The sequence below is a fragment of the Schistocerca nitens genome, chromosome 8 (assembly GCF_023898315.1).
Source record: "Schistocerca nitens isolate TAMUIC-IGC-003100 chromosome 8, iqSchNite1.1, whole genome shotgun sequence".
Lineage (NCBI taxonomy): Eukaryota > Metazoa > Arthropoda > Insecta > Orthoptera > Acrididae > Schistocerca > Schistocerca nitens.
In genome coordinates this window covers 541,349,787-541,371,985 of record NC_064621.1, presented here as the reverse complement: position 1 = coordinate 541,371,985, position 22,199 = coordinate 541,349,787, and positions in this window count along the sequence as shown.

Here is a 22,199-nt window from a genome sequence, read left to right as displayed (position 1 = left end):
CGTGCGTCTGTGTAAGGCTACGCATTAACACGGTCCATCAGGTGATAGATAGTGGACGAAACGTGAGTGAGGGTAGCGATTTGAAGAGCAGAGGGAAAAAAGTGCCATGGCTCGTGCCGTGGGAAAGAAACCTCTGCGACAGTGGGATGGGTAGTAAGAGCAGTAGTGGCTTACTAGCTGCTCTATCATCGTGTCTTCTTTCGTGTTAACATTATGCATATATTCTTTTCATCACCAATGCTGTGAAGAACCTCATCTTTCCTTATCAGTTTACTTGTTTTTTCAGCATCCTTCTTTGCCTTGTTTGTCTTTAAATGCCTACTGCTAATAGTTTGATTTGTTAGTATAGGTATCATGCATCATTACCGTGACAAGCGATGGCGATGTGTCCCCGTTGCTACAGCTGCTACATTCCTGGAACAATCAAGATCGTTATACAGTAGTGGGAGAGCGGCCGTAGATCATCTCACTGTGTGGGGGATGTGTGGAGCTTGTTTGCATGCAGTGTACGGTACGGCTTCCCTGTGTGGTGCCAGTTATTCGGCAGTGTATGTCAGCTGGAAATCCAGTAAATGCGTCTGATTAACAGGGGCTCGCCTGTGCCGTTATGTTTGCGTATGCTTGGCCATAGATGTTATGTCCTTGCAAGTATGTCTTTTGGTCTTTTATGTTTCCATCTATGGTTGTGGTCGTAGTTCACCAGATTCAGAATAAACGGGTTCTGCGAGTGTCTGGAGTTTCTGTATAGTCTTGTGGTGAGTTTGTGGATTACCTCCGTGAGAGTCTCAAGTCGGTATTCCCGGTGAAGGTCCGCGATGCGTGTGTATCGTGGAGCATTGCGTATGATTTTGAGTACTTTGTTTTGTATGAGCTGCAGACGGCGCAGGCGTGTAGGCGCAGCGTATCCCCAGACGAGAGCTGCGTACGTCATCAGGGGTCGGATAAGTGTCATGTACATGGACCTCGACACCCTTCTGTTTAGTATGCTACGCCTGTTGAGCATAGGATAGAGCTGTTTGAGCCTCGCGCTAGCTCGGTTGGTCATGTGTTGTATGTGGTATGAGTGTATTAGACGCAGCAGCCCGTCGGGGAATCCCGCGTCGCTGAGTTTGCGGATGAGGCCGTTGTGCCATAGACGGTCGAAAGCCTTTTCGATGTCCAGGAACACTGCCCCTGTAGCTTTGTTTATGTTGAAGCCATGTGTTATATGTTCAACGACCCGTAGGAGTTGTTGTGTTGTGGAGTGGTGATTCCTGAAGCCGAATTGCTCCGGTCTCAGGATGTCATTTGTTATGCAGTGCCTAGTGATGCGTTTGAGAATCACCTTCTCAACAACCTTACTGAGCGAGCTCAGAAGGCTGATGGGTCGGTAATTTTGTGGGAGGCTGTGGTCTTTCCCCGGCTTCCTGAACATCAGGACCTTGGCCGTCTTCCAAAAGGCGGGGAAGTGTTGGTGTTTTAGTATGGCATTCGTTATGTGTGTTAGGTACTCAGTTGCTTTATCCGTGAACTCCTGGAGGACACGGTTTTGAATGCCATCATGACCAGGGGCTTTGCTAGCAGCGGAATGCATTATAGCCCAGGAGACTTCGGCTGTGCTAGCATGTCGAATGTCGTCGCGCGATGGTTGGGCTAGAATGCGTGTAACCTCTTGGTCAGTAGCAAGTGTGAACGCTGGATCTGATTGTACCAGGTTCGGTGTGAATGACGATGCGAGTGTTCGGGCCATTAGTTCTGCTTTCTCTTCCGCTGAGTATGCAGGTCCGTCAGGCCCTTGAAGCGTTGGGGTGTATATTTTCTCCCTGGTGAAGTGTCGGGCTAGTTGCCACACGCCAGGTCGTGTGGTGTCCAGCCCTTCGAGTTTTTGGTTCCACTGTTGTGTTTTGTGTGTTTGTATTTTATCGTGTATGATGCCCTGTAGTCTGTTAATGTGCCGTTTGAAGTACGGGCGCCTGGTGCGCTGCCATTGTCTCCTGAGGCGATTCCTCATTGAGATTAGGCCCAGGATTTCCTGGGGCAGGGCCGCACTGCGTTGTTGTGAGGTGCGATCAGGTATGGTGCCTGCCATTGCGTCCTGGACGGCGTTGGTGAGGGTTTCTACTGCCTCTTCAATTTGTGCTGTTTCGTTAATTTCGTGTATAGGTGGGATGTGGCTATCAAGCGTTTGCTTGAACAATGTCCAATTCGCACGCCCGTAGTCCAACATCTTGCGTTGTTCCGTGTGCTGCAGTGTTTCCTCAATGTACAGTATTACAGGTTGGTGGTTTGAGGGCAGATCGTTTTCAACGGCGACGTTGAGTGTCGCTGTAATGCCCTTGATGAGGGCCATGTCTATCATGTCTGGCCTGTGTCCCCTCTGGTAGGGAATGTGCGTCGGTTCAGTCGGCGCTAGTGTAATGTAGTTTCTGCCTAGTGAATGTTCGTACAGTTTTTTGCCGTTGGGATTTCGTATGCGTGAATTCCATTCTGGGTGTTTTGCGTTCAGATCTCCAGCGACTATTACTCGCGGTGAAATGTTGAGTAATGTGCTGATATCGCGTGTTGAGATGCCTACAGGGCTGTTGTATACCGATATCAGTGTGGTGTAGGCTCCGTTGAACTTGACTCTGACGGCCGTAGCCTCGATTTTTTCCAGTTCAGGGAGCTCTATGTTTGTGTGCTCAATATCTTTGTGTATGACGATTGCAGTTCCACCTGCCACGGCGTCGCCCGGTCGGTCGGTACGATAGACACAATAGCCAGGAAAGTTTAATTGTTTGTGCGGTTTAAGTTTAGTCTCGCTCAGTAGCACGACAAGGATTCCCTTGCGCTCCATGAACGCGGCAAATTCTGCCCTTTTGTTGTGGATCGAGTCTGCATTCCAGAACAGGATCTGTGATAGTTGAAAGGTGGCTACACTGAGCCACAGCGCCAGAGATCGCGCTAGAGAGTGTTGTTCCGCCGCCTCCACTGGCAGTGATTATTGAGATGTCGTAGTGGGCAGTGCTTGTCGAGGACTCGTAGTAGTCAGTTCCTGTCGAAAGGTCGTGGTGGAGTGTGCTTGTCTGGATGTTGTAGTAAGGAGTGCTTGTTCCATGTTTTATGCAGTTGTTTGATGGGCTAGACAGCAGATGTTATTCGAATGGAAATATTGTAGTGATCAGTGTGCTTTTCGTCCATATAAATGAAGGTAAAAATATTCTTTTTCTTTTTTTTCTCATTATTTCAATGTCCTGAATAATGCGTCATTACAGGTTCAGTCAACAAAGCATCTGGCTTGTGTTCTTGTATTAGAGTGTAATTCTGGTTTTCTTGAGTAATTATGGTATTTCTATTTCCTTTAATTAATTCAGTATAAATGATATTTAAAATTTCTTGTGTTGTTGAAGAAGAACCGTGCCAGTTGCGTACGTTGAGTCAGACTTCCACACACAGAACAGTTACACTTGTGCTTTGGTTTCGTAGGTTTTATAGTTGCTGGGGACTTAATTAATTGTCTTAATGAAAATTTCCATTTCATTCTTTGTTGTTGTTCTATGCAGTCAGATTGCGTAATAATACTAGTCAGGGCCAACCGTTTACGAGACTTCGTAATCGGACAGACAGCTACTAAAGCAAAAATTAAAATTATTTGCATATTTTTTTATAATTAAGCCCCCATGCACGTGGCGACCGCTGCTTCGGATCGTCCCTTGGAATTTTTCTGATTGTAGAAATAGTAGACAGTAGTATTGTTGTAGTAATTTGTAGTTTAGTAATTGTAGTCTATATTGCATGTGTAGATTTGGTAATTGTCATTCTTCTAATGGTATTTTTTTTGAAAAATTTCATTTCTGTTGTTTTGTCTACGGGTTTGACAATTTAGTGCAATTATTTCAATTGTTCGTTAATCGTGTTTGAGGGAAACATTTCGTGTGAATGGTATTGTTGGAGATGAGGAGTCATTGTGTGTAATTCGTACAGTGACGAGTTTTGTATTTGTAAATGATTACGCGATCGATGAAAAAGGCAAAAATGATGGATAGTCAGAATGACGAAATTGTTGACATGGCGAGCTCGCCAACACAGGAGAACAGTATGTTGAATAATGAAGTGGAAAACAATGTAATAAGTCGGGAAAATAGTCCGGAACCATTTCAAAATTTTTCTCAATCAGAAAATTCACAGAATACGAGATTAACGATGGAAGATTCTGGAATAGTATCGAACACAGATAGCTTTACACCCATGACGAAAGAAACTTGTTTTGCGGGAAATGTTAGGGGCGAAAGGAATTTCGAAGAAGTTAATACGGAGCAGTTGATGGGTGTAATATTAAATTTGGCATCTGAATTTAAAACACAGATGGGAACAATGGAAACACGGTTTGACTCACTGGGATCACAAATAGGAACAATTAAAACCGAGATGGGAACTTTGGGATCTGAATTAAAAACAGTGGGATCACAAATAGGAACAATTAAAACTGATATGGGAACAATGGAAACACGTTTTGACTCACTAGGATCACAGTTAGGATCTGAATTAAAAACAATGGAAACACGGTTAGATTCGCGAATAGGGACATGTTTCAAAAACATGAAGGATGAATTAAAGAAAGAGATTAGAGAGGAAGTACAACCGATTTTGAATGCTCACAATAATAGATTAATTGCAGTAGAGATTAGACAAAGGGAACAGGATAGAGAACAGGAAGAAAGAGATCGCGTGATAGTACAAAAATTTTCAGAGTTAAATTTACAACGTGCACACGATAAGGAGGAAATATTTGAGAGAATTGAGGAATCCATACCAAATGACAGATTAAATAACCTAACACAACAATATGAACAGTTAACTACTAAATGTGACAATACGGAAACCCGAGTCGTGACACTTACGGAAGACGTAAATAATCAGAAAGAACAATTAGGTGACTCATCGGAAAGAGTTGAGGAGATTTCAGATAAACTGACAAGTCTTAGTTTAAATGGGGACAGAGATTCAGATGATATAGCTCTATTGCCATTTTCAGAAACCGAAGAGTACCAGAACATAAATAAGCACGTTGAAAATCCGGGAAAATTTAATAAACGCGTGAAAAGGGAATTTGAGGCATTACGAAAGAAAGTCAAACAAATCGAAGGCGAAATTGTAGGAAAAGACAGCAAAGGAAATTTGGAATCACAGATAGCAGAGGGGTTTGAAGAAATTAATTTGTTTCATTCACGGGATGCAACAAGAGAGCGCCAGGCGCGCGAACTTGACAATAATCGACATTCGGACTGGAACAGACGCGGTAGGTCTTTGTCGCCACGAGGCGAAAACTTTGACTATAAACTTTTTGACTGTTCGGAAATTTAAGATCTTCCGCAATTCTAAGAATGACATACATCCATGTTCATGGTTAGATCAATTTATGTACGCACTTCCACCAAATTTGCCACTAAGTCACAAACTGAAATTTATGTGCAGCTATTAAGGTCCTCAGGGGATTCACTATACTAAGTGAATATGTGCCGTAGCGTTCACAGGGCCCCGAGCTGTAGTGGTGCTATTTTCCTTTTAGTTTTCTGCACCGCTGCCTACTCTTTTACTATTCTTTGCATCTATAAAAACAACTCTTCTACTATCAATCTATCTAGACAGTAGGTAAAAAATAACCGAATTTGACTGTTTTACCCAAAAGTGACTTTGGAAATTACCGTTTGGACTTACTGTATCTTCATCAGCATTCATTCGTAGCTTAAATGAAATTTTACCTGTTTATCTTTGTGACAATATTACTTCATATGTTGACGATATTCTTATTGCTAAACGTTCTTGGAGTCAGCATAACAAAATTTTGGATTCATTATTACGTATTTTTGCAAGAGTTGGCATTACAGTGAACTTGGAAAAATCTGAATTTGGTCGTTCTCAGGTGAAATTTCTCGGTCACATTATTTCTACAGACGGTATTCTTCCTGATCCAGAGAAACTAGACGCTATTCGTAATTATGCTGTTCCTACCACAAAACGTGATGTTCGTAGTTTCCTTGGTGTCTGTAATTTTCTTAGACGCTTGTTAGATTGGATGATTTGGCCACACCTCGTTTACACATTTCAGTTATGCACATTTTGGTCCCAGAAAATGCTTTCATAAATTACGAGAAAATTGCTACTTCAGTAATATGGAAAAACGTATTCGATCTGTTCTTGCCAAATGCAAATTATGTCAACAGGCAACGTTAAAATTTTTGTGGAATGACATACTTTAGAGAAACTAACAGCTACATGTAAACATGCGGAGAGTACAAGGATACCGCGCCGTGTTCCGGCGGCGGCGCGTACTCAAAGCAACAGTGAAGTCTGCGCGCCGCACAAGGCTGTCGTTGACCGCAAACAATCACTTTCTACGTCACCCGTCTACAGCTGATCGAGCGCTCAGTGCGAATGCACTGACAGACGTAAACAAATACACAGTCTAATTTCTCCGACTAAATTCTGCATAAAGCTATGGTGACTTTATAAATTATGTTATTAACGTTCAGTATTTTTCAGGATACGGTTGTGTAAAATATTTAAGACCTTCAGGTAAATTCTGTGCGTGTCCGACGTTAAGACGACTTGCTATGGAGAAAATTTCAGGAAGAATGTAATTTCGAAAAAAGAAGTAAAAAACCAAAAAGGTAACGGTTAATTGAGTTTATTTTTCAGGTAACATACACTCCTGGAAATTGAAATAAGAACACCGTGAATTCATTGTCCCAGGAAGGGGAAACTTTATTGACACATTCCTGGGGTCTGATACATCACATGATCACACTGACAGAACCACAGGCACATAGACACAGGCAACAGAGCATGCACAATGTCGGCACTAGTACAGTGTATATCCACCTTTCGCAGCAATGCAGGCTGCTATTCTCCCATGGAGACGATCGTAGAGATGCTGGATGTAGTCCTGTGGAACGGCTTGCCATGCCATTTCCACCTGGCGCCTCAGCTGGACCAGCGTTCGTGCTGGACGTGCAGACCGCGTGAGACGACGCTTCATCCAGTCCCAAACATGCTCAATGGGGGACAGATCCGGAGATCTTGCTGGCCAGGGTAGTTGACTTACACCTTCTAGAGCACGTTGGGTGGCACGGGATACATGCGGACGTGCATTGTCCTGTTGGAACAGCAAGTTCCCTTGCCGCTCTAGGAATGGTAGAACGATGGGTTCGATGACGGTTTGGATGTACCGTGCACTATTCAGTGTCCCCTCGACGATCACCAGTGGTGTACGGCCAGTGTAGGAGATCGCTCCCCACACCATGATGCCGGGTGTTGGCCCTGTGTGCCTCGGTCGTATGCAGTCCTGATTGTGGCGCTCACCTGCACGGCGCCAAACACGCATACGACCATCATTGGCACCAAGGCAGAAGCGACTCTCATCGCTGAAGACGACACGTCTCCATTCGTCCCTCCATTCACGCCTGTCGCGACACCACTGGAGGCGGGCTGCACGATGTTGGGGCGTGAGCGGAAGACGGCCTAACGGTGTGCGGGACCGTAGCCCAGCTTCATGGAGACGGTTGCGAATGGTCCTCGCCGATACCCCAGGAGCAACAGTGTCCCTAATTTGCTGGGAAGTGGCGGTACGGTCCCCTACGGCACTGCGTAGGATCCTACGGTCTTGGCGTGCATCCGTGCGTCGCTGCGGTCCGGTCCCAGGTCGACGGGCACGTGCACCTTCCGCCGACCACTGGCGACAACATCGATGTACTGTGGAGACCTCACGCCCCACGTGTTGAGCAATTCGGCGGTACGTCCACCCGGCCTCCCGCATGCCCACTATACGCCCTCGCTCAAAGTCCGTGCCACGGCAAACTGGCTGACACTGACGGCGGCGGTGCACAAATGCTGCGCAGCTAGCGCCATTCGACGGCCAACACCGCGGTTCCTGGTGTGTCCGCTGTGCCGTGCGTGTGATCATTGCTTGTACAGCCCTCTCGCAGTGTCCGGAGCAAGTATGGTGGGTCTGACACACCGGTGTCAATGTGTTCTTTTTTCCATTTCCAGGAGTGTATTTCCATTCAGGTACGTACTTTAGACGTAATTTGCTGCTCCCGATTACGTAACTCATACTTTGTGCTAAATTTCATGTTCTATGAATTTACTTGTGAAGCGACGTGCTTGCGCATATTAACTGATTTTGACAATGATTGATTAATGAATAGGGTTGTTACTTGTGTATATTATGCATCGCTTGGCTGCACTGCTTTTTCACTGATGTTATATTTTTTTATTATGTGCCTGCTGTGCTTATTTATTTAAATTGTAATTATCAACTGATTAATTGTGCTGACTGTGGTTATGTATGTAGGTTACACTTTGTGATTTATCTGCTTGCGCCTTCATGTTTACTTATTAAGATTACATATGAACATTTATTTGCTTATGCTGAATGATGCTAATGACTTGTTTATTACGTAAGATATATGTTTGCTGCTGTGCGTATGGATTGCATATTTAAACACTTCTGTTTTGTTGTCATAACTATAAGTTGGTATATAGAAATGCTGATATACTGTGTACAAACATAGAGTTTAGGTCACACTATGGTATTAATTATAGATTGTTCGCTTGGCAGAGCCTCGTTGTAGGGATTGTGCTGCATCCACTTGTTGACATTCTGTTCTCTACTGGTATATTTACTCGCTATTGCATGTTTTGCTTACGGTCAGTGCCTGATATTTTTAAGATAAGAAAATGAACTGCTATAATTCGACGAACGACATTAGTACGAGAAACTTCATAGAAGTCACGTGAGCTGGAGGTTTTATGGAAGCTGTATAAATTTATGCTAATAGGAAGGAAGCTAACGACATGACATACCAACACTAGCTTTAGACCACTGACAGTTATTACACTGCATTCTTCGTGAGCAATTGAAATAGGAAGTGACACTTGACACAAGAAATACTCCACATGTTTGCTTCTGTTTGCCATAATTTTTGAAGTGGGTACACACTGAAATATCACGATCATTAACACTTCGTAATCGTACTTAATTACTGAGAGTTATTCGAACTAAGTCTGTTAGAGGTCATGTATGCTTTTCTTTTATTTAATGATGGACAAGGAACCAAAATGTATCTTATAATTTATAATGAGTAGCAGATTTGGATCAGATGGATTACACGAGAGGTTGTGTGTTGACACTGCGTCTTCGGATTGTATGAGATGATGAATTGAGGTTTGCATTAGGATTTTGTCTGCACTTGTTCGAGGAGACTGACTAGAGGAAAGAGTTGTTATGGAAGTGAAATGATATTGGCAATGAGGTTTATATATATCGACGTATTGAAGAGGTATGATTGAGGTATTGAGATTATGTGAAGTTGATGATTATTGGAGTTTTCGTGGACAAGAGGTAAGGTAAATGATATTGATGATCGACGTATTGAAGATGTATTATAGAAGTATTGAGATTATGTGATGCTGATGATTATTGGAGTTTTGGTGGATAAGAGGTAAAGTAAGTGAGGAGCATATTTTTTTCGTTGGTCTATATGGAACAAGGAGGATAAAGATGGCAGACTAGAACACTAAAGTAGCAGGAAGATTGTCTACACACACACTTTGTTAAATCACTAAGCAGTATATACTTTTTTTTTTGGAGAGAGGAAGTAATTGCATATCTTGGCTCACTGACAGTTGTTCAGCAACCGTACAATTTGATCTGGCTTGGCAAACATTGGTCTTGACATGATGACTATGACGCTGACTAACTATTATTGACTGTTATACATTGCTGCCACTACTACTTGATACACATGATGAACATAAAATTTTTGACAGAATTGCATTTACACAGTTAACACTATTCAATTACACAGTAGCACTAATGTGGATGAAAGATGAGTGAGTGTGTTTTGTGTGTTTTCCTTTTATAATCCCAGAGAAGTGATCCCAACCTATCTCCTAAATATTATTTTACTTGTTTGTTGTGGCTTGCACTGACACCCATAAATATTATAGGTTTACTGGTATTTGTGTATTGTAATAGTTAATAGGACAATTATCTGATATCATTTGTGTGTTTGTTATGATTTGTATGTTTAGTGTAAAAGCATTGTATGTGTATTCAAACTATTGTTCATGCCTGAACTGTCTGATTAGTGATGGTGCTGCACTTTTCAACATGATGTGTGACATTTAGTCATGTTTAATTTCTGCTGATGAACAGTGTGATTAGTGAAAGTGAATACTATGGACTGCGGCCTGCACCTGTTCAACATTGCTGGTGCCACTAATGGACTGCTTCTACCGAAATGATGTCACTTGTTGGTGTCGGCACCTGCTCAACATTGCTGGGTGCCACTGATGGACTGCCTCTACTGAAAAGATGTCACCTGTTGATGTCTGCACCTGCTCAACATTGCTGGGTGCCACTGATGGATTGCGTCTACTGAAAAGATGTCACCTGTTGATATCTGCACCTGTTCAACATTGCTGGTGCCACTAATGGGACTGCTTATACTGAAATGGTGTTACTTGTTGGTGTCTGCACCTATTCAACATTACTGGGTGCCACTGATGGACTGTTTCTACTGAAAAAATGTCACTTGTTGGTTTTTGCACCCGTTGACCATTGCTGGGTGCTACTGCCGGAACTGTCAACTGCTTATTCTTGAGCTATGGAAAGCGCTTATGTGAATATTTGTATAAACTGATTTTTTGTGTATTACTGTTTGTGAAAAGTTATGAGACTCTTACCTGCACATATTCGTCATTGCTGACGCTATTGATTGAACTGTTTAACCACATAATACTTGTGTAAACTGTTATGTAAAGTCACATGTATGAAGGAATTTGTATTGCTTACTGTATTTTATATATTAGGTTATTGAAAGGTCAGTGCAAAGCCAAAATTTTATCTAGTTATACACTCCTGGAAACTGAAATAAGAACACCGTGAATTCATTGTCCCAGGAAGGGGAAACTTTATTGACACATTCCTGGGGTCAGATACATCACATGATCACACTGACAGAACCACAGGCACATAGACACAGGCAACAGAGCATGCACAATGTCGGCACTAGTACAGTGTATATCCACCTTTCGCAGCAATGCAGGCTGCTATTCTCCCATGGAGACGATCGTAGAGATGCTGGATGTAGTCCTGTGGAACGGCTTGCCATGCCATTTCCACCTGGCGCCTCAGTTGGACCAGCGTTCGTGCTGGACGTGCAGACCGCGTGAGACGACGCTTCATCCAGTCCCAAACATGCTCAATGGGGGACAGATCCGGAGATCTTGCTGGCCAGGGTAGTTGACTTACACCTTCTAGAGCACGTTGGGTGGCACGGGATACATGCGGACGTGCATTGTCCTGTTGGAACAGCAAGTTCCCTTGCCGCTCTAGGAATGGTAGAACGATGGGTTCGATGACGGTTTGGATGTACCGTGCACTATTCAGTGTCCCCTCGACGATCACCAGTGGTGTACGGCCAGTGTAGGAGATCGCTCCCCACACCATGATGCCGGGTGTTGGCCCTGTGTGCCTCGGTCGTAAGCAGTCCTGATTGTGGCGCTCACCTGCACGGCGCCAAACACGCATACGACCATCATTGGCACCAAGGCAGAAGCGACTCTCATCGCTGAAGACGACACGTCTCCATTCGTCCCTCCATTCACGCCTGTCGCGACACCACTGGGGGCGGGCTGCACGATGTTGGGGCGTGAGCGGAAGACGGCCTAACGGTGTGCGGGACCGTAGCCCAGCTTCATGGAGACGGTTGCGAATGGTCCTCGCCGATACCCCAGGAGTAACAGTGTCCCTAATTTGCTGGGAAGTGGCGGTGCGGTCCCCTACGGCACTGCGTAGGATCCTACGGTCTTGGCGTGCATCCGTGCGTCGCTGTGGTCCGGTCCCAGGTCGACGGGCACGTGCACCTTCCGCCGTCCACTAGCGACAACATCGATGTACTGTGGAGACCTCACGCCCCACGTGTTGAGCAATTCGGCGGTACGTCCACCCGGCCTCCCGCATGCCCACTATACGCCCTCGCTCAAAGTCCGTCAACTGCACATACGGTTCACGTCCACGCTGTCGCGGCATGCTACCAGTGTTAAAGACTGCGATGGAGCTCCGTATGCCACGGCAAACTGGCTGACACTGACGGCGGCGGTGCACAAATGCTGCGCAGCTAGCGCCATTCGACGGCCAACACCGCGGTTCCAGGTGTGTCCGCTGTGCCGTGCGTGTGATCATTGCTTGTACAGCCCTCTCGCAGTGTCCGGAGCAAGTATGGTGGGTCTGACACACCGGTGTCAATGTGTTCTTTTTTCCATTTCCAGGAGTGTATGATATTTACGCATTAATATTATCTTTTATTTTTGTCTGTATTTTTTTTGACGAATTTGGTGGTATTTTCACCACCAATGCTGGCAAAAATACCATCAAATTCTAGCCTGTGGAGGAAGGGCATATGAAAGGTGGCTACACTGAGCCACAGCGCCAGAGATCGCGCTAGAGAGTATTGTTCCGCCGCCTCCACTGGCAGTGATTATTGAGATGTCGTAGTGGGCAGTGCTTGTCGAGGACTCGTAGTAGTCAGTTCCTGTCGAAAGGTCGTGGTGGAGTGTGCGTGTCTAGATGTTGTAGTAAGGAGTGCTTGTTCCATGTTTTATGCAGTAGTTTGATGGGCTAGACAGCAGATGTTATTCGAATGGAAATATTGTAGTGATCAGTGTGCTTTTCGTCCATATAAATGAAGGTAAAAATATTCTTTTTCTTTTTTTCTCATTATTTCAATGTCCTGAATAATGCGTCATTACAGGTTCAGTCAACAAAGCATCTGGCTTGTGTTCTTGTATTAGAGTGTAATTCTGGTTTTCTTGAGTAATTATGGTATTTCTATTTCCTTTAATTAATTCAGTATAAATGATATTTAAAATTTCTTGTGTTGTTGAAGAAGAACCGTGCCAGATGCGTACGTTGAGTCAGACTTCCACACACAGAACAGTTACACTTGTGCTTTGGTTTCGTAGGTTTTATAGTTGCTGGGGACTTAATTAATTAATTGTCTTAATGAAAATTTCCATTTCATTCTTTGTTGTTGTTCTATGCAGTCAGATTGCGTAATAATACTAGTCAGGGCCAACCGTTTACGAGACTTCGTAATCGGACAGACAGCTACTAAAGCAAAAATTAAAATTATTTGCATATTTTTTTATAATTAAGCCCCCATGCATAGTGTGTGCGGGTCTGCGTTATGGGCCGGGTGTGGCATATTATTCATGTAAGAGTGTGAAAGAGTATTATGATGGCAGTGTGTATGACAGGCCAGTATTGCCCGGGTTCGGCGCTCATGAGCTGGGTGATGAGTGTAGTGACGGCCGTCATCACCTTGGTAAGGATTTGAGCGGTCGTGTGTCGGGGGAATAGTGTTTCCAGTATTCCCCCAGGTGGTGTGTTGGTATTGGGTGTGGCAGCCTGGGGTGCTGTTGTTGAGATAGCGGCCGCTTGTGCGGGTATTGGCGTGTTGTTAGGAGCGGCGTTTGTGCTTTGTGGCAGAGGTTGTGGCGCCTGTGTTACTTCTGTGGTGAGGGGGATGGTAGTGTGAGTTACAGTCTCGGTGTCTTGTTGACTGTTTTCCTGTGTATTGCTGTTCTGTTGTTGCTGTGTGGCCTGTTGTGGAGATTTCGTTTTCCCCGCCCTGTGTTTGCGTGTACGTCTATTCCTCCTCTGGGCTTGGGGTTCGGGGGGTTCTTGTGTGGATGTGTTTTCCTGTAAATGGTGCGTTTCTTCGCAGCACGTGATTTCCGGGAGTGGGGTCGTGTTGTTTGGGGGCATAGGTGTTGGGTTTCCGGTGTTGCCTGTGGCTGTTGTGTGGCTGTTGCAGCGGTTGTTTCACGTGTGTGTGTAGGGCGCTGAGGTTCCGCAGCCTGTGCCGTTCCGCCAGGGCGTGCAACCGTGGCAAACGTTACGCCGTTCCTTACTGGGTTCGGTGCTGGCCTTGGGCGCGGTATGTCGTACAGTACCCTGCTTTTGTCTTGTTTTCGCCTCAGCGCTTGTTTGTATGAGTTGCACTGTCTGAAGTTTGCCGCATGAGGCCCACCGCAGTTGGCACAGCGTCGCTGGTTTGGCTGTGTTTGTGTGCAAGTGTGGGATCTGTGATTGCCAGCGCATCCGCGGCAGCGAGTTGCCAGGCCGCAGCGGAGGGCCGAGTGGCCGAACCGCTGGCAGTTGTTGCATTGTTGGGGGATGTTGGGTGGTTCGTAAAGTTCTACACGTACGTCCATCCGCAGAAAGCTCTTTATCTGCAGGATGGCGCGGGAATCGGCCGTGTCGGCTAACTCAACCATGTAGTGTGGTAACGGTGCGTGTGTACGGAACCCTGTCATCCGGGAGGTACTTTTACAGTCGAATCCCAGATAACAAAGGGCCTCATGTACTGTCTCGTTGGGGGTGCTGGGGTCCACTCCCTTGATCACGTACTGCTGGGTTCTCTCGTCCAGCGTTCTGTACGTGTAATGTTCGATCTTCCGATCTTTGAGGAAGGTCAAAAGATCTTTATATTCATTGTCTGTGGCAACGTACAGTGAGGCCCTATCCTCCGAGTACTTTGCATGTAATGTGCTGTTTATGTGCCTTGCCGCGAATGCAGTGTTAAGGGCACTAAGGTTCCCGTAGTTTTGTATAACGACTGGCGGGAAACCAGTCTTGTGTTGTGGCTTTGTGTGCTTTGTTGTTGTTCGCCACAACTGTGTTTGCGTTTTGTTGTGTGTTAATGTTGCTAGCCTGAGATGAACTAGTGGGTGTAGGCAAAAGCGCCTTTCGGTTGCCTAGCGAGTTTGGTTGCTCGCTTGTTTGTGCTGGTGTTTTTTTGGGTCTGCGTTTTGGGCCCTCCACCTGCCAGGGCTCTGTGTAGTAGTTTTCTGTGTCCACATCCGCCGCCGCTGCCTCGATCTCTTGAGGCTGCGGCGTCGGTGGGAGAATGGTACATGACTGTCCAGTGACAGGTGAGTGTAGAGTGATGTTAAGTGTAGTTGTTTTAGTGGGAGAGACGTCCGCCCCGAAAAGTTCGGTGATTAGCCGGCGCGAATCAAGCTGCTTTTGCGCTTTCGCGCCGAGCTGCCGAGCGTCGCCAGCCCCTCCCTTGTCTTCGGTAGCGGGCGGGGCGCGAGTTTCGGCGGGTGCAGTCAATCCTCGCGCCTCATGTGATGCAGTCTTGCCTCGGGTGACAGCAGGGGAAGTGCTAGTAGCGTCCGCCATTTCGCACTTAGGATTATTTATTTATTGGGTGGGAAGGGGGAAACGACAATTTTGCTTTTCTCGATAGGCGAGAGAAGTGTCTCGTGTTCCCTATTGAAGTGGGTGGTCCCTACTTTACGCTAACATGCGCTGTTCGTGCAAGCGCGGCACCTAAAGGAGGTGCGGAAGAAGAATGGCCTGCAGCACGCGGGCTTGGTCCCGTGAAGGAGCCCTGGTACTGCCTCAGAGTCCCTAAAAGAACGTGAGAATCACGTTGGGTAACCGGAGGCTACCGGGAGCTGCGAGCCGAAGCTCTTTCGCGGCAGTCCGCGACTGGTTGCGCGGCTTTGCGTCGAAGGGGAGCGAGCTCAACCCTTCGGCACTCGGCCGGTTGCCGCTGGGCGGCTGCGCCGGGAGCGACTGATGCGCACTCCCCGGGCGCTGCCGGGCCACTGGTTGCGGAGCGCTGGTAGCGGCCGGCTTGCGCGCGGCCGGCTGGAGGGGGTAGCGGGCGAGCTACGGCTGCTGGCGGTCGGCGGCTGCGCTGCGAGGTCCTCTCCGCTCGGCGTCCACGCGACGACCTGCTCGTATGGTTTCGATTACAACGTCGCACCATAAGGCACTGACTCTGGTTGGTAGAATTTTATTGTTGATATTTTTCCAGACGTTCCTCCAGTTTTTTGTAGGTTAATTTACCGGAATTGGTTTGTGAAGACGATGTCTGGTAATATAATCATAGACCGTTGTAGTGTTGGTGTGTGCTGGTGGAAGTCTTATACAGCTCCAGTCGCCATAGTACTTTCGGATGTAATCTAGGCTGACATGCTACATTAACAGGAGCGTTCCTATCCCCAGGGTCTAACGAGAGGAACAGAAGTTTCGTGATGCCTGTCTTAGTGGCATGTATTAGTTTAAAAGCACGTCTTTAATGCCAAGTCCTCCGTTTTGCCTCTGCAAAGTCACCGTGTGGAAGGATACTATGAAGATATTTTGTTTCCACACATACCAAGAGGCTACAGCTAATATTTTATGTGCAGTGACCTGCAGCATCGGTAAGACTGCTGCGACATGATATATTTTGCTAAGAATGTATGTATTTATAAACTGAACTTTCTGCAGTTGGTCTAACGATCGCATGTCATGGTCTTTCAACAAGGTTCCGATGACATTAAGTTTCCGCTCGCAATTGTTCGTGGCCATGCGCTTGGGATTCGTCCTTAACCACAATCCGAGCTGGAGTCTCTCTTCAGTTACAGCTAACCAGTGCGCACCTATTGCACTATTGTAAGAACCGAGATGCAGGTTCATTTTGATACAAGAATGCATATGTTCCTCCAGCATGACGGGGCTCCTGCAAATTCTAGTCGTCAGGTGGCACATTATCCAAACCTAACATTTCCTGAAAGGTGGATAATTAGATATGGGCTCTTTTCTTAGCCTTCAAGATCCCCGGACCTTATCTCTTTGGATTTTTGCCTGTGTGGTTGGTTAAAGGCGAAGACTACAAAGAAAAAGTAAACCCAAGAGCCGATTTGATCGTTCGGATTATGAATAGTGCAGCCCTCATAAAAGACGACCTCAGTAGAGCTACACGTGGTGTCATCAAGAGAAGTCAAATGTGCGTTGAAGTTGGTTGGTGAATTTTTGAAAATCAACTTTGAATGTCCTCATTTGCCGTTGCTTTGAGTTCGTTAGGGTTACGTACTCTGTACTCAATAAAAAGTGGACGGATTTATATGGAATTTTTTTCGGCTGTACTACCACCTGCTAAAATATACACTATTGCTGCTGAAACACCCTGTATATGGATATATGTGTGGTGTCTGTTCTTTCGGACATGTCCGAAAGAAAATGCTTTATGGCATTCTGCAACGACCTTCGATCTAGTTGCTGGGGCTGATAGAGATTTCAGAGCTGCTTGGCACTCTGAATAAAAGTAGATGCTACGATTTTTATAGGGTCGACTCTAATTTTCCTCCGTGCACATGCTGATAGAAAAAAAAAGCATGTAATACTGTGGCCATCTTCCCTAAAGAGATTCTAGGCAGTACACCAGACCTCGTACTTTCATCTGTTTTCGACCTGTCAGGAAACCACTACATTATGTCTCCTGCACGGTGTTTTGGTTCGTTCTTCCACTGCTCCCTGCTTCCAACTGTTACATGGTGAAGTTTATTGAAACAGCTAGAAGTTATTGTATAGTTAGTCGGCATTTCCCCAGCCATCGCCTTACTGATTTGGGATTCCGTATATTCTAACTATATCCAGTTATTTCAAATTTTTAGCCTTTATGTCCCTGCCGCTGCCTCCATTTTAAGCCACACGTATAAGGCGGGCATGTCTAGCATAATATCCATTCCAAGAATGGATGTCCTGCTAATTCCATCTGTTTGTGAAAGCAGGCCAGTCTCTGCACTTTGCCAGACTCCCTAGCAGCCACCTTATGTTCGACTTTGTTCATATTATAGGCCAATACATTATCATTGGTCTTTTTGCAGAGATGTATATCCAGTACGTACTGGGTTTAGACCCCAGTTTACCCTATAGCAGCTTCTACTGCTTATAAGATTATCTCTCGCAGTGGAACATATTTTTTATGTAAGGTGTTCATAATAGGTTTCCATCCAGGGTTACCTCTAGATACACTACAACCCTGTTTACAGTTTCATCGAGAAACATAATTTTTCAGTATGTGTGCTGGACATGCTTACCCATAAATAATACTACACCAAGTTTCGTGGGGCTCGTCTTTAAATACTTGTTCACAATATTCAGTGCACATAGGTTTAACAGTACTAGCAAATTTTCTAAGTCTTACTGTGAATAAATAGTCTACTTATTCTTTTCAAGAGTAGTCTCCCGCATTCAGCTCATCTATGAGTCCATTCACCACTAGGTTCTTCATCTCTAACCATTTACTCGAAGGTCGTATTACTCGACATCCAGGAAGATACAGAGAGCATCCAGAAAGGGTAGTGCTTTTTCCACCTTTCCAACAAGTTGGTGAAGTGTTACTTCACATGATTTGCTTCGCAAGTATTATGAAAATTTGGCAGTTCATAGATAAAATTATGTATTCACAACAACAAAAAATATGTCGACAGGAAACAAAAACGTGGCATTATGAATTTGGCAGTACCTTAAGATTTTCGCTTTGACACTAAGGGTTACTAAAAGTAACAAGACGAATTTTGCTAGAGCGTTGTCTTACGATTCCCTCATTCAATTTGTATCCACCTGCTTGTAGCTCTGCTACAAAAGAATTAAAAATCTGGATTTCGGCGAGGCTCGAAAGGCGAACAGAGGCAGCATGCACCTGACAGGCAAGCACGTTACCAAGGAGCTAGCGAATAGGCGCGAAGTCTTACTCTTACTTATTGACCCAGTAAACACTGCGGCAGATAAACCGCAACATCAGAGGCGACAGTAGTTGTATTTCCCATGTGGAACGACTTTCGTGAACTCAAAAGGATTAACTGATATCCTTATGTCACATCTCAAGCGAAAATCACTCAGTATTAAATTGAAATGACACGATAATATCAAGTGAATTTAGCAAGATAGTTCTGTGCCATCAAGGAAGTAACTCGTCGGTCACAGAGTTGCCAAACATATTCTGCGCTGTTGCCAAGTTTCAGTTATACCGCCAGGAAGGATACCAGCTGATGTGTTCTGTGAGTGACCTCGGAAGTGACTATAGCTTCGTTTCAAAGTTGCGGGTGGCAAGGGCCGCAAGATCATCATTATATATCAATAAGTCTTATTCGCATTTCTGTAACTGGGTGTAGGGACTAGAGTGCCATTACTTATAATACATCGATGCACTGAATGCAAACTAAATGTCATAAATTAATAACTGCGGCAGTTATTTGTGTTTTACTGACTTAATCGCACCGAAACCTTGAAAGCGTATTCACCAGATGTGATTCACAGTTTTGGAGCTTCTCCAGTGGTTGAGTTGGCAATGTATATTTGCTGTACAATATTGTTATTGAGATCACTGTCATTGGCACATCCACCAGAAGACAGGCATGGCCTGGCTTATTTTTGTCAGCTTTCCTGACGGATATTCTGCCTTTGCTCGAAACGTGAAGACTTAAGGTGAATTCGAACATTCCATATGGCGAAAATTTGATGTTTCTATTCTTCCAGCTCTAACATTCAAATAACAGTTACAATAAGCGGCAGAAAAGCGCCTGTGAATCAACAGTTATTAATGCAATCACAATTAGTGGAATCTGACAAATTTCATCTGTCATCTGATAATTGTGAAAAACTACTTTTTACATCTTCACAGCACCACAGTATGAACTCAAGGGTTTCATAGGATACCTATACTTCATTTCGTTGTGATCGTTTTCAATGACAGTACGGGAGGAGCAAAACCATCTGATTTGAAACATACTTTTCCAGTGGGATTTGAATGATTGGCTACAGTTGCAGTAGCACGTCCAGTGAGGTATCAAGAATGTGAGCAATCACTCGTTGCTATAGTATAGGCTAGGGCAGAGAGAAGCAGGTTTCCGACAAAGTAAACGATGAGAGACACTGTCGCTATCACTTATTAAACAGGAATTCTTCAGAAAACTGCAACTATATCTAGTGAAATAAGTAGGTTGATGCAGCTCCAGTCCGGCACTATCACTGAGTTGCCAAACATTTTCCGAATAGCACTTAGGATAAAATGTGTATACGTGTGTGTGTGTGTGTGTGTGTGTGTGTGTGTGTGTGTGTGTGTCTGTGTCTGTTCATTCGGACATTTCCGAAAGAACAGACACTACGAATCGAAATAGACAGCCTTGTTAATCAATTAAAGATTGAAGGGCAAATGTCCAGGCTGTCATAGGCATTAAAATAGAACAACGGCGTCAGATGAAAAGTTGTGCCTGACCAGGTTCGAACCCGGATTCGTAATGTCTTTTTTTTCGGACATTTCCGAAAGAACAGACACCACACATATATCCACATACAGGGGGTTATATGGCATTTCTTCTGCAATTTGTCTATACCACCACCTCCTACAATATTTAGTATTCCTCCTCAAACATCCTGTATAATTATTTGCGTCTCGACGGGTCATCGAAAGTTTTCAGCGCTAGACGCACGTCATCGTCCGAACCCTAGCGGCAATACAGTGTGGCCGCGTGCTAGTGGAATAATGGCCGCGGAGGGGGGCGGGGGTACCGCGCATGTCGTATGCGGCAAAGGTGGGAATTCGCCTCTGACGAGGAGCGTGTGTAGATAGGTGCTGCAGGGAGGTTGGCTGCTGTGTCCCGACAGTGCCCACCGTCGGAGGTTCGAGTCCTCCCTCCGGCATGGGTGTGTGTGTTGTCCAAAGCGTAAGTTACTTTAAGTTACATTAAGTAGTGTGTAAGCTTAGGGACCGATGACCTAAGCAGCTTGGTCTCATAAAATTTTAATCCAAAATACTGCATCTCGGTTCTTACAATAGTGCAATAGGTGCGCACTGGTTAGCTGTAACTGAAGAGAGACTCCAACTCGGATTGTGGTTAAGGGCGAATCCCAAGCGCATGGCCACGAACAATTGCGAGCGGAAACTTAATGTCATCGGAACCTTGTTGAAGGACCATGACATGCGATCGTTAGACCAACTGCAGAAAGTTCAGTTTATAAATACATACATACTTAGCAAAATATATCATGTCGCACAGTCTTGCCGATACTGCAGGTCACTGCACATAAAATATTAGCTGTAGCCTCTTGGTGTGTGTGGAAACAAAATATCTTCATAGTATCCTTCCACACGGTGACTTTGCAGAGGCAAAACGGAGGACTTGGAATTAAAGACGTGCTTAATAAACTAATACATGCCACTAAGACAGGCATCACGAAACTTCTGTTCCTCTCGTTAGACCCTGGGGATAGGAACGCTCCTGTTAATGTAGCATGTCAGCCTAGATTACATCCGAAAGTACTATGGTGACTGGAGCTGTATAAGACTTCCACCAGCACACACCAACACTACAACGGTCTATGATTATATTACCAGACATCGTCTTCACAAACCAATTCCGGTAAATTAACCTACAAAAAACTGGAGGAACGTCTGCAAAAATATCAACAATAAAATTCTACCAACTAGAGTCAGTGCCGTATGGTGCGACGTTGTAAACGAAACCATACCCTCAGCGGAACGATTCAGGAAAATCAAATTGAGACCATCTCCATACTGCGACAAATGTCGGCTTGTAGAAACTGTAACGCACATCTTCTTATGTGAAAATAGAATCAGAATTTGGAACTGGATTAGGAAGAAATTAGCCCTATCAACAGAACCGCAGGAAGTCATATACCGATAACTGAAGCTTTACAACCCGACTGGAAATGTTACCCGTCCGCACAGAATAACAGTTATTCGTGTCTTCTGGGACAGTTTGTGTTTTACGTCGTAAGAAAAAAACTCAGAACTTAGAAGAGTACATGTTTTATACTGCAGAAGAACAGTTCACGCTGAAGAAGAATAACAAATATAAGGAATGGTTTCAAATTTTTTTATCTATTGCTTTATGTGGGCTACGAAGAGGTGGACATTTTTTTTATTAGAAGCAGCATACCATTCTTTCACTTTTTTTTATTCCTGGGATATTCTTTTACGTTGGTTCTAAAATCAAAACTGGTTTAATTTGGCAAAATCCCTTCGGCTCCGAAATTTTTTGTCATTTGTTGAAAAATATATGGCTTCCTTACAGACCTCATGTGCATCCAGTGCATAATAACTTAAATTGTGAATATACACTCCTGGAAATTGAAATAAGAACACCGTGAATTCATTGTCCCAGGAAGGGGAAACTTTATTGACACATTCCTGGGGTCAGATACATCACATGATCACACTGACAGAACCACAGGCACATAGACACAGGCAACAGAGCATGCACAATGTCGGCACTAGTACAGTGTACATCCACCTTTCGCAGCAATGCAGGCTGCTATTCTCCCATGGAGACGATCGTAGAGATGCTGGATGTAGTCCTGTGGAACGGCT